Consider the following 16,845-nt stretch of genomic DNA (forward strand, 5'->3'; position numbering starts at 1 on the left):
ACCAGAAGAGGACACAGGGGAGAGAGAGGAGGACACCGGAAGCCAGAGGAGGACCCGGGGAGCCGGAGGAATACACAGGGGATAGTCAGGGGTAATCAGTGTGGCGGCAGGGGCAGTTAAATCACTGAACCCCCTGTATAGCCTTTCAATGAAGCAACTGACAGCTGTGGGAGGGGGAGGGGGAGAAGCAGCTGTCAGCTGCTTTATTAAAAGGCTATACATGGGGATCGGTGCTTGTAACTGCCCCGTCGCCGCACCGATCACCTGTGAGGCTGCCCCCCCCCCCCCCCCCCCCCCCCGCTACACTGAGGATGCCTGGCCCGATACAACAGATATCAGGTTAAGCATCAGAGCATTTGCACGAGTACCAATATTCATGCAAATGCTTGGTATCGGTGCAACCCTAGCAATAATTGACAGTGACCCATTGTCTATAGTGATACATTCTAATGTGCACTGGACAATGATTGTAAATATTTGAGCTGTTTGCCATGTAAAAAAAAATATTTTTATTTTCTTACACTCAGTTTTTATTCATCTGTCTATTAACGTTTATGCATTATTAATGTTGATGTGTATTCCAATTCATTCTAATTCATATTCAGTTTTTGTCACGTAAAAACCCAGTCTTCCTTTGTACAAATGCATATTTCAACAACATTCAGTTGTAGACCATAATAAGTGATAGTGTCTAAAATTTATCATATCCCACAACGTTGTTTAGCTTCTCCCCCACGGACCACATAAATTGGTGTCTGGCACACAACTGTATATAGTGCTTCTCGCAGTAATCTCAAACACTGTGGAGGTGAACTACTCAAGCTGATAGCCAACTCAAGTGGTACTCTAGAGGAAAATTTGACTTATTTTATACCATGATATTTCCTCAGTAGGCCAGTTCGAGCCATGAATACAAATGCATGTTTCTCCCCACAGTCATGGCTCATTGCAATCCATACAGCCTACTGTAAATATGTCAGGTCTCTAGTCATCATAGGCACCTTGGCCAGATCTTTTTTTATTCACTATTAAATGCTCTCAATATTTTATTGAAAGCTTGCAACAATTTCTGCCACTTGGTTATGCAACAACGCTTCACAAATTAGATATTGATGAGATCTCATTTGTGTCACTGTTATCTCAAAGTCAGTTAATGAGTCTCTAATATACAAAAACAAATTACCCAGCGGTAGGTGCAAACAAAGTTTCTACATTTTAATAGCAAACCACTAGAATGAGGAAATGACAATATTTCAAGTGATGCAGAAGAAAGCATCTTCATCACAAAAGGTCACCTTCTCACTGCTATGTGTCAGTAAAGGTAAGCTAATGATCAATTCTTTTTACAATGTTGTTCTCTTGGTGATAAGTACATGCAGCCAAACAGTGCATGGATTGATTTTGGACCACAAAGGATAATACAAAATCAAAGATGTGTGTAGGAATTTTACAGTTGAGGCAATCTGATGTGTTCATTATTTCCATCAGGCTAGGGCTGTTCCTACTGTGTTCTCTCTACAGGGCAGCAGATAGAAAATGCTTCCAATTTGCCCCACCACGCTCTCTGCTGACCCATAATGTCACTTTAAGGAAAGCATGTGATTTCTTCATATCCCTTTCTTCCAAGAAAAGACCTTATGAGATACTGTAGCTCTCATGCAATGTGGGTGTAGGTGGGGTGCAGCATGGTGCGACAATAATAATTCACACAGTCAGGTGCAGGGAAGAACTTGTATTGAAATAGTACATCAACAGTTCACATCAAACCCAGTGGGAAGGCTGCACAACTGGGTGCAGTCACTGTTTCCAGTAATGTGAAGAAAACAGGTATTAACCAGACTGACAGCATCTATTATGAAAGCAGAATGTGGTCTGGCCTTCTTGTGTCCAAACGGGATTAATGCCAAAGGAGATGCATCCCTACACTTTTTCTCCTCGTCAGGAACCTTTCTCTTACCAATAGTACTGTCTCTAACAGGCAAAGTACCTGTCCCTACTCTATCAACTTGCAAAAAGCACGCCAAGCCTGGGAGCCAGAGCCTTAAAAAAGCTTTGCCTGACCCAAGATGGCTGCTAGGTCACATGGGACAACAGTGTCCAATAGGATAGTTTCCTCAGTGACCCAGGGAACCATAGAGCAACCCTGTTCCTCTTGACTTCCTCTCTGCGGAAAAGCACTACCTGCAGTGGAGAAAGTAGACTGCACCTGCCTACATGCAGGTTGGGACATTGGCCAGCAGGGACTGAAATTCTGGCATTAGTCAGAAGATCTGATATGTAGAGAGCTTCCTAAATATGAGTTTAGCATCCTCTAACAGACATATTTTTATTATGTATCGCAGTTCTCTGTGGAATATACATGTATTAATGTAGACTACAATTTCAAAGTACAGTGATCCCCCGTTATTTCTATATATCGCATGTCCCTCTAGTGCCCAGCATTACTAACTGACATCATATTTGTGAGCCAAACTAAAGGGATTGTGCATGTTAGATGTTTCGCAGAATGGCTATTGCTCCGCATGACTATACACCTTGACTACATAACCCAGGGATCTTTGCCACCATCAGGGGGATTGCTGGGAGGAGCTATAAAAGAAGCCAGAGACCTGCCCCACGCTCTCTTCCTCTTGGGCCTGACGCTTAACGGACCTCTCCGTGCATGGAGAGCGAGGCTGCAGCCTACCACGCGGGGTACAACCTTCCAACCCGGATGAAAAGGGCCTAGCACTGCTTGCTTTTCATCATACATCCATCCAGCACCATCTCGTTCATCCGAAAACCCGTGCTTCGAGCTTCACTTCAGGAGACCCCCACAGCGGATCCGCTGCACGAGCGTCGCTCCGGGAGCTACTGTCCAGAAGGCATTGAATCGGCCTGGTCTTTGATGAGAGGGCAATTGCCCGCCTTTGTAAACCCTACCTTATTACTTCACTGGGACACTGTGTACAGACAGCTTCACCTTGGGAATACTTTACTGCACCTACTTTTGAACGCTGTACATAGACATCTTTAGCTCCTTCCATTTGAAGACATCCCATTGTCTTGTTACTGCACCTTTTTAGATACAGTTAACGAGCTCCGACTGCCGGTGAAGACTATCAGGTCTGCAACGGGGACATTGCTGTCATTACTGCTTAAAGGGTCCTCATACCAATTCTATTAAGCCCGATCTCTCATTAGGATTAAAGGTTAATAGGGCGGTCTGGGTTTCCCCATTAGAAGTTTTGCCAGTAAAAAAACTTAGCGTTTGCTTATCCTTTCAGGTCAGGTTCAGGTAGTATTATGATGTACATATGTGTATATGATTTACTGTTATCTACAAATTATCTTGACTTGTGTTATTTAGAGGTATTCCTCTGCTGAGTTAGGACTGTTATCCAAAGCTCAGTAGATCTATTGCCTCCACTGTGTAACAATATCCTCTTTGAATTGTTCCAGTAAATGTTAGCAGAATATAAACGCACTGAGTTGTTGGACTTATTAATTTAAGGTGGTGCAAAGATGTCTGAACCCAGAGTGTCAGGTGGGTTGGAATGTTCACAAGGTCATGGCGGTGCAGATGATCAAATAATTTATGCGTTCTGTAGTTCATAAAGTAACAAAGTGTGGCAGTGCAGTGCCTTCTTGTACTTGTTCCAGGACAGGATACAATGGTCAAGAGTCAGGAGAATTATGAAAAACAAACAGGGGAGACATGTTTTAGGCCCTGTTCACACCTGAGCGTTTTTGTAAAACGCTCAACTCTGAAGCTCCAAAGCGCCCAACTGTTCACATATGAGCGTTTTGTCATCTGAAGCAAAACACCTGAAGCTCAAAAAAGTACATGGGCTTCTTTTTGGCTGATTACAAGTGTTTTTGGCCCCATAGAATTCAATAGAAATGCCTGACTTGAGCAGAAAAATGCTCGTAAAACGCTCAGATAGCAGCTCCCCACCTCTAATTTCCTCTCCCTCTCCTCCCCCTAGTGCTTTCTGTTGGCTAAACAAAAAAGCCTGAAGCTGTAAAACGCTTGTAAGACACTTCTAAAATGCTTTAAAAAAGTATGTAAAAAGCTGTAAAAAAAAAAAAAAAAAACTTTAAAAAAGGCCCGAAAAACGCCAGCAAATAGATACGCTCTGGTGTGAATGGAGCCTTAGAGACAGGACTTCAGGAACACTGCAGCTTCATGTGCCATAAAAAGAAAACCCAGTTAATTAGTATAGACCAACCTAGATGTTAGCAACCAAACTTCCTGCCACATCCCAACCTCCAACAGTCAACCATTTGTAAACTGATGTTAAATGTACTGCAATAGCAAAAAAAAAACATAAATGACATTATAAAGAAAACTGAAATGTGAATTTTGTACATACCTCTGCTAAATTAACAGATTGTACGTAAACCTCTAAAACTGGCACTTTTTTTACATGTGAAGAAGAGGTACCTCTCAATGTCTACCCATCTGGATTGATATTCTGTAGTCTGCCTTAGTCTTGACTACAGAGAATCAGTACAGACATGATATGCAACCAGCTTTCATGATCTTCAGCTCTGCCTGCCCTCCTCCGCCTCCTGAGCCTCACTTTTCTATAGTTCATACTAGCATATCATAATCCAAGGGACCCCTGAAAAGTCAAGATTAGACCAGACACATAGACACCTTAAAGTGATTGTAAAGCTTCAAATTTTTTTTAAATAACAAACTTGTAATACTTACGTCCACTGTGCAGCTCGTTTTACACAGGGTGGCCCCGATCTACCTCTTCTGGGGTCCCCCGGCAGCGCTGGTAGCTCCTCCATCGTATAACCCCCTAGGAGAAGCGCTCACCCAGAGGGGGTTACCTTGCGGGTGTGCTCCCGAGTCTAGCATTCGGTGTCCATACACACAGAATGTAGGACTCTACCCTGCCCCCGTTACCGCATCATTGGATTCGATTGACAGCAGCGCAAGCCAATCTTTTAATCTATCCAATCAAGAGCCTGAGAACCCCGAGCAGAGGAAGAGCGCATCTCCGCCATGGGAAATTCCAGGGCTCAGGTAAGTAAAACGGGGGGCTGGGGGCCGGTCACTGACGGGTGTTTTTTCACATTAATGCATAGGATGTATTAAGGTGAAAAAACACAAGGCTTTACAACCCCTTTAAGGTACCCGCTCTACACAATAAATTGCTGTTTAGAAGTTTTTAAGTTATTATGCAACCATCAGCTCTGCGAAAAAAAATAGATGCTGCTATATTACTTAATGATTGTTTTGAAGTTATAAGCCTATTACTGTCCTATAGCTTCTTCTATTGGCTTCTATGTCCTAAATGAGAAAAATAGCCAGATCGATACAAACTTAACACAAATAAATTTACTGTTCGTATTACTTTTCATTCTGTTTTGGAAATATATTCAGTTCCATTTCTTCATCATTATAGCTTGTTTATCTTGGATTTCCCATTAACCTCACCTGATCTGCTCTGCAGTGCTGGCCCAAAGTTTTTACATTTATTTTGAGATTATCAGCAGCCTTTGCAGCCATCCTAGCCAAGTGGCAATACTATCTGTAGCCTGCTAGCCAGCCAGGATTTAAGCCTTGTACACACAATGAGATTATCGGACAAATGATTGTCCATTTTTTTTTCTTACATGCCATTCTCCATATTGAATGTGAATAGGTTACGACGGAACAAAAATTCGGAAGTGATGTAGTGTATTTGTATTGTATTTTCGGACAAAATCTGTATTGATTAAACTAAACTCGTACGATCTGGTATTGTACAGCTGTGAACTAACGATCAGATTATCGTACGATTGCGTCGAAAGCGGACCAGTTTTCTTATCGTGTGTACGAGGCTTTAGACTTACACAATAGCAGAATCTGGATGCCATTCGGTATGAGCCTGCATTTTGGTGTGGGATGCAAGGCTTATCAAGGTAGTTGATTGGGCACTGGGTTAGGCGACTGTTTTAGGTTTCTGTCACAATTGATCCTTTTGAGAAGCTGGGCCCCAAGGTGCTGTTCCCTCTTCTGGCTTCTTGTCTGACCTGGAGATGAGCAGACAGGAAAAAAAGACAGTATATACCAATGGTAATCAAACATTGGCTCCCTCTGAAGTTTCACCGCGGCTGAAAGTCAAGTTCCACATTAGTGAACACTATCAGCCCCCTGTTGTAAATTATATCTCTTGCAATTAATCTCAACAAATTGGTGTATGTCTTATTGAATATGTTAGCTGACCTGAAGGTGGAGAGCTCCATCCCATTTCATTGTTCATTTCACTTCATTGAGTATTCCCGAATCATAACAAGGGTGCTGTCACTGAATAAGCCAACAGAATCTGGCAGAAGAAATCACTGATAAGCCTGAGACTGGTGATCGCAAGCTGAACAAGTATATTAGTGAAGAAATGATACCGGAATGTTATTATCTTAGGGGTGTGCTCACAAGGTGACCTGTTAAAAGCTTCAGTACTTAATAATTCCTAAATATAACACCTACCATAACTGGTCTTGTTCAAAGGGAACCTGCATTTGACAAGTTATGCTTCAGTTTGGATAACACAAATGTACGGTCAAAATGGTAGTAATAATAAATAGCAAAATACCTATTGAAGGGAATGTATAGTATTGTAATATTTTTAAATTAACTGTATTATGCTCAAAAGTGTTTTTTTTTTTTACTTTTCTTAAGTGAATATGCAGAAAGTTTAGAGTTTAACCACTTCAGCCCCAGAAGAATTTACCCCCTTCCCAGGGCTGGACTGGGATTAAAAACCAGCCCCATAGCATTATATATTATTATTATTATTATTATTTATAAAAGTGAATTCCAGTTAAAAGTGGCAAAAGTGTTCAATCATCAAGGGGAACTCTGAGAATGTATTAAGGGGAACTCTGGGAATGTGGGGGGGGGGGGGAGCCGACGGACTCTGTTGATCAGAGACCACCTTCCACAGAGTGAAAACACCAAAGTAAGGGGGGTGGGTTACTGATATAAGGGGGAAACCTTTAAATCAGTGCCCCCTTACATTATTGTATTCACTCTCCCCTTACATCAGTGACCCCATTCAGACTGGCCTGGCAGCACTGTCACTAACCTCCTCTCTTGTGCCCCATGCAGGGCTCAGTCAGTCGGCTCCAGCTTGGTTGGCTCTGCTTTTATCCCATAGTCTCTTCTCCACAGTCCACAAACATCTGACTTCTCCCATGACCCCCATCCCGGCGGCACTCCCACTCTTGACTCCTCTCCAGACTCCCCCTCAGAGACTGCAGACATGATATAAGACAAGAGATGGTCAGGGGTTGCGGACATGATACATGAGATGGTTAGAGATTGCAGACATGATACAGGAGGTGTCCGAGGTTGCGGGCATGATACAAGAGATGGTCAGAGACTGCAGACATGATACAAGAGATCAATGCAGCCTCACCACTGCCCATCAAATGCAGCCTCACTGTGCTCATCAAATGCAGCTTCACTGTGCCCATCATATGCAGCCTCACTATGCCCATCAAATGCAGCTTTACAGTGCCCATGAATACACTCTCACTGTGCCCATCAATACCCTCTCACTGTGCCCATCATTGCAGCCTCACTGTGCCCATCATTGCAGCCTTACTGTGCCCATGAATGCAGCCTTACTGTGCTCATGAATGCAGCCTTACTGTGCCCATGAATTCAGCCTCACTGCCCCCATTAATGCAGCCTCACTACCCATTTATGCAGCCTCACTGTGCCCATGAATTCAGCCTCACTGTGCACATCATTGCAGCCTCACTGTGCCCATGTATGCAGCCTCACTGACCATGTATGCATCCTCACTGTGCCCATGAATGCAGCCTCACTGACCATGTATGCATCCTCACTGTGCCCATGAATGCAGCCTCACTAACCATGTATGCAGCCTCACTGTGCCCATGTATGCAGCCACACTGTGCCCATGAATGCAGCCTCACTGTGCCCATGAATGCAGCCTCATCATGCCCATGTATGAAGCCTCACTGACCATGTATGCAGCCTCACTGTGCCCATGTATGCAGCCTCACTGTGCCCATGAATTCAGCCTCACTGTGCCCATGAATGCAGCCTCATTGTGCCCATGTATTCTGCCTCACTGACCATGTATGCAGCCTCACCGTGCCCATGAATGCAGCCTTGCTGTGCCCATGTATGCAGCCTCACTGTGCCCATGTATGCAGCCTCACTGTGCCCATGAATGCAGCCTCACTGACCATGTATGCAGCCTCACTGACCATGTATGCAGCCTCACCGTGCCCATGTATGCAGCCTCACCGTGCCCATGTATGCAGCCTCACCGTGCCCATGTATGCAGCCTCACCGTGCCCATGTATGCAGCATCACCGTGCCCATGTATGCAGCATCATCGTGCCCATGTATGCAGCCTCACCGTGCCCATGTATGCAGCTTCACTGTGCCCATGAATGCAGCCTCGCTGTACCCATGTATACAGCCTCGCTGTGCCCATGTATGCAGCCTCGCCATGCCCATGTCAGCAGCCTCACCGTGCCTATGTATGCAGCCTCACCATGCCCATGTATGCAGCCTCACTGACCATGTATGCAGCCTCACTGACCATGTATGCAGCCTCACCGTGCCCATGTATGCAGCCTCACCGTGCCCATGTATGCAGCCTCACCGTGCCCATGTCTGCAGCATCACCGTACCCATGTATGCAGCATCATCGTGCCCATGTATGCAGCCTCACTGCCCATCAAAAACTCACCATTGCCAGGCTGGATCACACACACAGCGGGCTGATGTGTGTGACACACAAGAAAAGGAGGAGAGAGGGAGAGAAGGAGGGGAGCGCAGCCACAGATCAAAGCAGCCCAGGGCAGGTGGCCTACTGGGAAATTTCCCGGTATCCTGGTAGGCCAGTCTGCTCTTGCCCCTTCCTGACCAGAGCACTTTTTATACGGCACTGCGTCGCTTTAACTGACAATTGCGTGATCGTGCGACATTGCACCCAAACAAAATTGACGTTCTTCTTTACCCACAAATAAAGCTTTCTTTTGGTGGTATTTGATCACCTTTGTGGTTTTTATTATAAACAAAAAAAGAGAGACAATTTTGAAAAAAAAAAAGCAATATTTTTAACTTTTTGCTATAATAAATAACCCCCAAAAATATATAAAAAAACTACATTTCTTTCTCAGTTTAGGCCGATATGTATTCTTCTACATATTTTTGGTAAAAAAAAAAATCGCAATAAGCGTATATTGATTGGTTTGCGCAAATGTTATAGCGTCTACAAAATAGGGGATAGATTTATGGCATTTTTATTATTAATTTTTTTTTTTATTAGTAATGGCGGCGATCTGCAATTTTCATCATGATTGCGACATTATGGCGGACACATAGGACACTTTTGACACTATTTTCGGACCATTGTCATTTATATAGCGATCAGTGCTATAAAAATGCACTGATTACTGTGTAAATGACACAGGCAGGGAAGGGGTTAAACACTAGGGGGCGATCAAGGGGTTTAGTGTGTCCTAGGGAGTGATTCTAACTGTGGGAGGGATGGGGTCACTACAACATGACAGAGATCACTGCTTCCCATAACAGGCAGCAGTAGATCCCTGTCATGTTGCTAGGCAGAAAGGCATCTCCCCGTCCTGCCGCTCTGTGTCATGATCGCGGGCCCCCCAGTGGACATCGAGTCACGAAGTACGGGGGGCGGTGGCGTGCGTGCGCGCCCACAATGCCACATCTTAAAGGGGACATACAGGTACGCCCATTTGCACAGCCGTGCCATTGTGCTGAGGTACATCGTCATGCGCTGGTCGGCAAGTGGTTAAGGGGTATTAAAGCAGTAAAGGTGACTTTCATCAAACATTCACTGATGGTGAATCAAAACTCTATAATTAACACATCAAACCTTGAAGCAGATGGGCTACAGCAGCAGAAGACCACACCAAGTGCCACTCCTGTTATCTAAGAACAGGAAACTGAAGCTACAATTCGCACAGGCTCACCAAAATTGGACAATAGAAAACACTGGACAATTGAAAGAACGTTATAAATAAATAAAATGCAGCTCTATGTAATAATGACCTTACTAGTGTAAGTACCAGAAACTGATACCGTGAACAATTACATCCAAGTTACGAGAAAAAAAATAATAATAAACAAATAAATCTAAAAATAGATGTGTCAAGCAAGTTCACAGTGAAAAAATCATCAAGTATGAAAAAAATTTTCTCACAATTTTCAACAGGTCCACAGTGAAAACGGTATATGTTGAAAAAATCTATATATAATAATGTCACATAAGGTGACTCTTGTGATGACGATCAAGGTAAATAAAAAGAGAGAGTGACTTCACACGTGTGCTCCCCCCTGTGTGACTGTGCTCACCTCAAGTAGTGTGACCGCACAATCAAGTTTGGTGTACACAAGCAGCTGAACCACCTCTGGGCTCTAAGTAAAACAGGCTTTGCAGGATCCCGCAGGAATAATCCAGAGATGGTGTCCTCAATTTAAAGTAAGAAAGAGGCTGGATAGTGCATTATCGTGTGAGTTTAAATTTATTGTAGGTAAAAAAACATCATCAGGGTACTCACATTTCACAGGTGCTTCCAGCGCACCAAACTATAGAAAACATTCAGTATAAAAAATCCTCTCCAAAAGGCTTGCAAATTTGTGTGTATCAGCAGCTTACTCAGAGAGCATGTAACTGTCTCCTCCACTGTTCTGTCCCCTCCCCTACGCGTGACGACACAGAGGTAATCACGTGTCTTCCTCGGGGTGATCTAATTGGATGGTGGAAACTGCTGGAATACATACTGGTCGGCGGTCATTAAAGTGAAGCCCCGATATGCGCCATTTTGTTGTAGGTCCATCTGAACAATAAACTACAACCATGGCCATGTTAATGGAGCCGCAGACCGCAAAAATGTTGCTGGCTACAAGCACCAGAAAAATACTATGGCAGCCATCATATTAACGCCTCAACATGCGTCATATCTTTGCAGGATAACTCAGTATCCCCAAGATCGCTATACTGTTAATCCCTCACTATATATAGGACGGGGAGAGCACACAAGATGTCAAGATGGGCGCCACGGGCGCCACGCTGTACTTGCTCTCCAAGCCTCGTTTGAGATCTTCGGCTCGGCCGGCCTTTTCCCTTCCTAGAGGCTTCACACCATTCTATCAGTGAGCAGCAGCACGGCTGAACGGATGCTCTGGCGTCCTACACATCTCTCCCTTCCTTCCCTGGAACCCCTATCTGTGCATCTGGGACATAACCTGGCTCCCAACCCAGCAGGATTTGTGTTGGACTGTTTGCTGCAAGAGACTGAACCCGGCTGCAAGAACTAATCCTCTTTGGACCTGGCATGCCCTGCAGGAACCGCTGTGACCTGTAGTTCCACCGCATCTCTCCAGCCCAGCCAACCGACCCTAATGCAACTTCTCCAACTTGCATGTGAGTGGATATTGTTGTTTTAATAAAATGTATTTATGATTTATACTCAGAGGCGCCCCTCTCCTTGTTATTGCCAGGAATGCAGCACCATTGCCAGGAATGCACTCACCATTGCCAGGAGTGCACTCACCATTGCCAGGAATTGCACTCACCATTGCCAGGAATGCACTCACCATTGCCAGGAATTGCACTCACCATTGCCAGGAATGCACTCATCATTGCCAGGAATGCAACACCATTGCCAGGAATGCACTCACGAGTGCCAAAGATTACCTACAGAAAAATCTCCTGTTTACACGGCAGCCTCTTTAATAGAAAGTCCCGCCTCCTTTGATGGACAGAACAGTCGTCCAATGGCAGCGCCGGAGACGGGACTCCCTAATACAGAGGCTGCCCATAAACAGGAAATTCTCTGTGTGTGTACGGTGCTCGTCCCGCCTCCTCCCTGTCCCCTCCAAGGCATATACATCTTTTGTGGCCCCAGCGCTGGGAGATCGTCGGGGGCCACAAAAGATATATATGTCCAAATAGCCAGGCGGGCCATTCCAAACTGGAACGCGGGCCGCGATTGGCCCGCAGGCCGGACTTTGGATATGCCTGATATAGACCAAACATAAAAGAAGTACATAATGTCATAAACTGCACAGAAATCCAAATTCAATTCTATATAGAGGAAAGATGATGACTGGCTACAAAAAAGAGAGAAAAAGATGGAGAGGTGATCAACAAAGCACCCCCTCACTAATGGCAATAAATCACCATAAATTGTGACAACACCCATCGTTATATAACCACGAGCATGGAGAGTATAAACAAACCAGGATTTACCACACTTTAACGATTACTTAAAAAGCACTGGAGGTCAAACTCTTTGTTCAGACACCCCCTCCCCCGGCGATAAAGACCCCATTTGGTATATCCACCAGGATTCTCGCTTACTGATTTCTCTAATATAATTACATCCTCTCCAATGGTGTTTAAGGGCCTCTATCCCCCAAAATTGCATCCCTTCCAGATTCTTGTTATGCTTATCCCTAAAATGAATGGATAGATGATGTTTATCAAATCCATTTCTTATATTCCTCATGTGTTCTTCCATTTTAACTTTGAAAGCTCTCTTTGTTCTACCGATGTAAATTAAGTTGCAGGGACATTTGATGGCATAAACTACTCCTTTGGTTTCACAGAAAATGAAATTCCTAATGGTATATACGTGATCATTTTTAGGATTAATAAAGGTCTTTACTTTCTTAACATGTTTTGGGACCCTGATGCAAGTATAGCAACGACCACATCCATGAAAGCCCCTGATGTCCCAGAACATCAGGGGCCTTGATGGTGGGGGTTCTACCACGTCGTGTACAATCCTGTCCCTCAAATTGGGGGGCCCTTTTATAAACGATCCTTGGTTTATCAGACAAAGAATCACATAATAATGTATTCTGCTTCAACACCTGCCAATACTTAGTGATAATCCTTTCTACATCCTTATTTTTTAGGTTATAATCCAAAACCAGACAAGTCTCATTACCCAGATTCCCCTCTCTACCAGTAGTATCCTTCAGTAATCTTTCTCTATCCATATCCCTAATTGTAATCCTTTCTCTCTCCAGAAAGTTGGCATTGTACCCTTTGTCCCTAAACATCTTGGTTAATTTGTCTGTTTGTTTTTCAAAATCTCCAACCCTTGTGCAATTCCTCTTTATTCGCATATACTGTCCCCTGGGGATATTGATTATCCAGGGTTTATAATGGCAACTCATCGTGGGGATATAAGATTTTCAATCTGTATCCTTAAAGTATGTGATCGTCTCTATACCTTGTTGGGTGTTACTAATCTCCAAGTCCAAAAAGTGTATGTTTTGATCACTAATTTTCCATGTCAGACTTATATAACGATCATTATGATTCATTGTTGTTAACAGAGATTCCACATCTTTTTTCTCTCCTTCCCAAACAATAATCAGATCGTCAATAAAGCATTTGTATAATAAAATTCTAGGGTCTGGGTTTAATAGGACACCCTCCTCCTCCCACTTTGCCACATACAAGCTAGCCATGCTGGGTGCAAACTTTGCCCCCATTGCGACCCCCCCAACCTGCAAATAATAAATGTTATTGTACCAAAAATAATTATGTGTTAAACAGAACTTTAAACATTTTAAAATAAATTTTCGTTCCTTTCGTTCAAAATTCTGACTCTTTTTTAATGCCAACTTGACTGCTTGTATAGCTCCCTGGTGGTCTATATTGGTATATAATGATGCCACATCGGCCTTTGCCAATATTATACCACCTCCTACATAGCATTCTTTGAGCAACTGTAACGTGTGTTTGGTATCTTTGAGGAATGCTTTGGTGACCCTCACTAAGGGCTGTAAATGAAGATCTATGTACCCCCCCAACTTAGCAGTTAGGGACTCAATCCCACTGACAATGGGTCTACCTGGGGGGTTTACCCTGTCCTTATGTATTTGCGGAATATAATATATAACTGGAGTTCTACATGCGCTGAGTACTAAATAATTTTCCTCATGCTTGTTTAGTATATTTTTCCTTACTTCATATTGGACAAGCTCTTCTAATTCTTTCTTGTATTGCTTTATAGGATTTGTATTTAAAATGTCATATGTTTCCCTATCTTCCAATATTTTATTAATTTCTTGTTTATATTGTTCAGTAGATAATACCACAGTCCCCCCCCCCCCCCCTCCCCTTAGTCTACAGGGCGAACAACAATGTCTTTTCGTGTCTCCAACAGTTTAATACCTTTTTAGATGTCCCTATGTTCATATACTTTTCTAATCAGTAATCCCTCCAGGTCTGCTGTGACCAGACGTTTAAACCTGTCAACTTATTTATTATTTAGTATTAAAAACAGACTTATTTCTAAGCCCTGTATGGCTACCTTCCATCATTGCTCTCTCAATGGGATTTTGGACATAACACTTTTAACATTAAGTTTTCTAATAAATCTCTGGATCTCTACATATGTATCAAACTTATTTAGGCCTTTTTTAGGGGCATATTTAATCCCCTTATTAAGAGTGATCAATTCTTCCCTCGTCAAACTTGTCCCACTCAAATTATATATCCCCGCACCTAATTCTCCCGCTTTCTTTTTCTGTTGTACCCTTCTGCCTGCTCTCCCTCCTCTTTTTCTACATTTCTTTCTCCATGAGTGGGTTCCACCCCACCCTTCTCTAAAAAAGATTCACAATACATAGTATCCTGGTCTTCTTCATAAAGTGGTTGATATCTATTGTGGGTCGCCACTTCATAGACATCCTGTGGGAGTCTATTCGGCCTTGGTCTTTGGGGTTTTGCTGAGTAATACGGATAATCACCCTGCGGGGGGCACCTAAAAGGAGAGTGATCATCCTGTTGGGGAGTCCTATTCAGGTACCCTTGTTGGTACTGTCCCCCCTGATACTGTCCCCTATAAAAGGGAGCTCCACCATGGGGATTCCCTCTTGTTTGGTAGTTGTTTCCTTGATGACCTCTATTCCAGGGGCCCCTATTGGGAGCATAGCCCTGCTGGAAAGGAGGTCTACCTTCATTATGGTAATTACCTCTGTTATGATACTGATAGGGTTGATATGGTATCTTGTTGTAGGGTCGAGGTGCATGACCACCCTGTTCCCTATCAGGAGGATGTGAATCCCTATCATCCTTACCATAAGGGACTGACCTTTGATGTGAGTTAACCTGCTGTTGTGATATACGTTCATTCGGGGTTTTAAATCCCACACTTCTATCTCCTGTATTTTGACAAACACTATCGGGAGAAGAACGGGATGTGGTGGTGTTATTGGTAGTCAAATTAGCCTGACATTTAAACACCTGCTTTTTTCTGATAGTCACCCAAATCCCAGAAATACTTCTTTTTCTTTATATTTTTGTTGCCTGGTCGGATGAGTCTTGATTTCAGCTGCGACATTCAGATGGTAGGATCAGAATTTGGCATAAACAACATGAAAGCATGGATCCATCTTGCCTTGTATCAATGGTTCAGGCTGGTGGTGTAATGGTGTGGGGGATATTTTCTTGGCACACTTTGGTCCCCTTAGTACCAATTGAGCATTGTTTAAATGCCACGGCTACCTGAGTATTGTTGCTGACCATGTCCATCCCTTTATGACTACAGTGTACCCATCTTCTGATGGCTACTTCCAGCAGGATAATGCAACATTCCACAAAGCTCAAATCATCTCAAATGGGTTTCTTGAACATGACAATGAGTTCACTGTACTCCAATGGCCTCCGCAGTCACCAGATCTCAATCCAATAAAGCACCTTTGGGATGTGGTGGAATTTGGCATTAATATTGAAAATATGACTGATAATGCCAAAAAACTGTCTTTTATTTAAGGATAATGGATAATGGATACTGGAAATGGAGCGAGTAAAGAGAAGGGCAACAAAGCTAATAAAGGGTCTGGAGGATCTTAGTTATGAGGAAAGGTTGAGAGCATTGAACTTATTCTTTCTGGAGAAGAGACGCTTGAGAGGGTATATGATTTCAATATACAAATACCGTACTGGTGACCCCACAATAGGAATAAAACTTTTTTGCAGAAGAGAGTTTAACAAGACTCGTGGCCACTCATTAAAATTAGAAGAAAAGAGGTTTAACTAAGTAGAGGGTTCTTTACTGTAAGAGTGGCAAGGATGTGGAATTCCCTTCCACAGGCGGTGGTCTCAGCGGGGAGCATCGATAGCTTCTAGAAACTATTAGATGAGCACCTGAATGACCGCAACATACAGGGATATACAATGTAATACTAACATATAATCACACATAGGTCGGACTTGATGGACTTGTGTCTTCTTTTTTCAACCACACCTACTATGTAACTATGATAGCAATCATATGAAGACATTTATTATCACATAGTTTTTTGGATCCTTTTTAAATAATAATGATAACAGAAATCACTCAAATGGCCCTGATTAAAAGTTTACATACCCTGGAATGTTTGGCTTTGGTACAGACACAGAAGGTGGCACACACAGGTTAAAATGGCAATTAAAGGTAATTCCCCAACTTGTGCTCTTGCAGTCAACTTTACAGGACGCCCACTCCTAGGGAGAGTAGCAGCAGTGCTGAACTTTCTCCATTTATAGACAATTTGTCTTACCATGGACTGATGAACAGCAAGGCTTTTGGAGATACTTTTATAACCCTTTCCAGCTTTATGCAAGTCAACAATTCTTAATCGTAGGTCTTCTGAGAGCTCTTTTGTGCAAGGCATCATTCACATCAGGCAATGCTTCTTGTGAAAAGCAAACCCAGAACTGGTGTGTGTTTTTCATAGGGCAGGGCAGCTGTAACCAACACCTCCAATCTCATCTCATTGATTGGACTCCAGTTGGCTGAAACCTCACTCCAATTAGCTCTTGGAGATCTCATTAGTCTAGG

The sequence above is a fragment of the Aquarana catesbeiana genome, linkage group LG01 (genome assembly GCF_042186555.1).
Source record: "Aquarana catesbeiana isolate 2022-GZ linkage group LG01, ASM4218655v1, whole genome shotgun sequence".
Taxonomy (NCBI): Eukaryota; Metazoa; Chordata; class Amphibia; order Anura; family Ranidae; genus Aquarana; species Aquarana catesbeiana.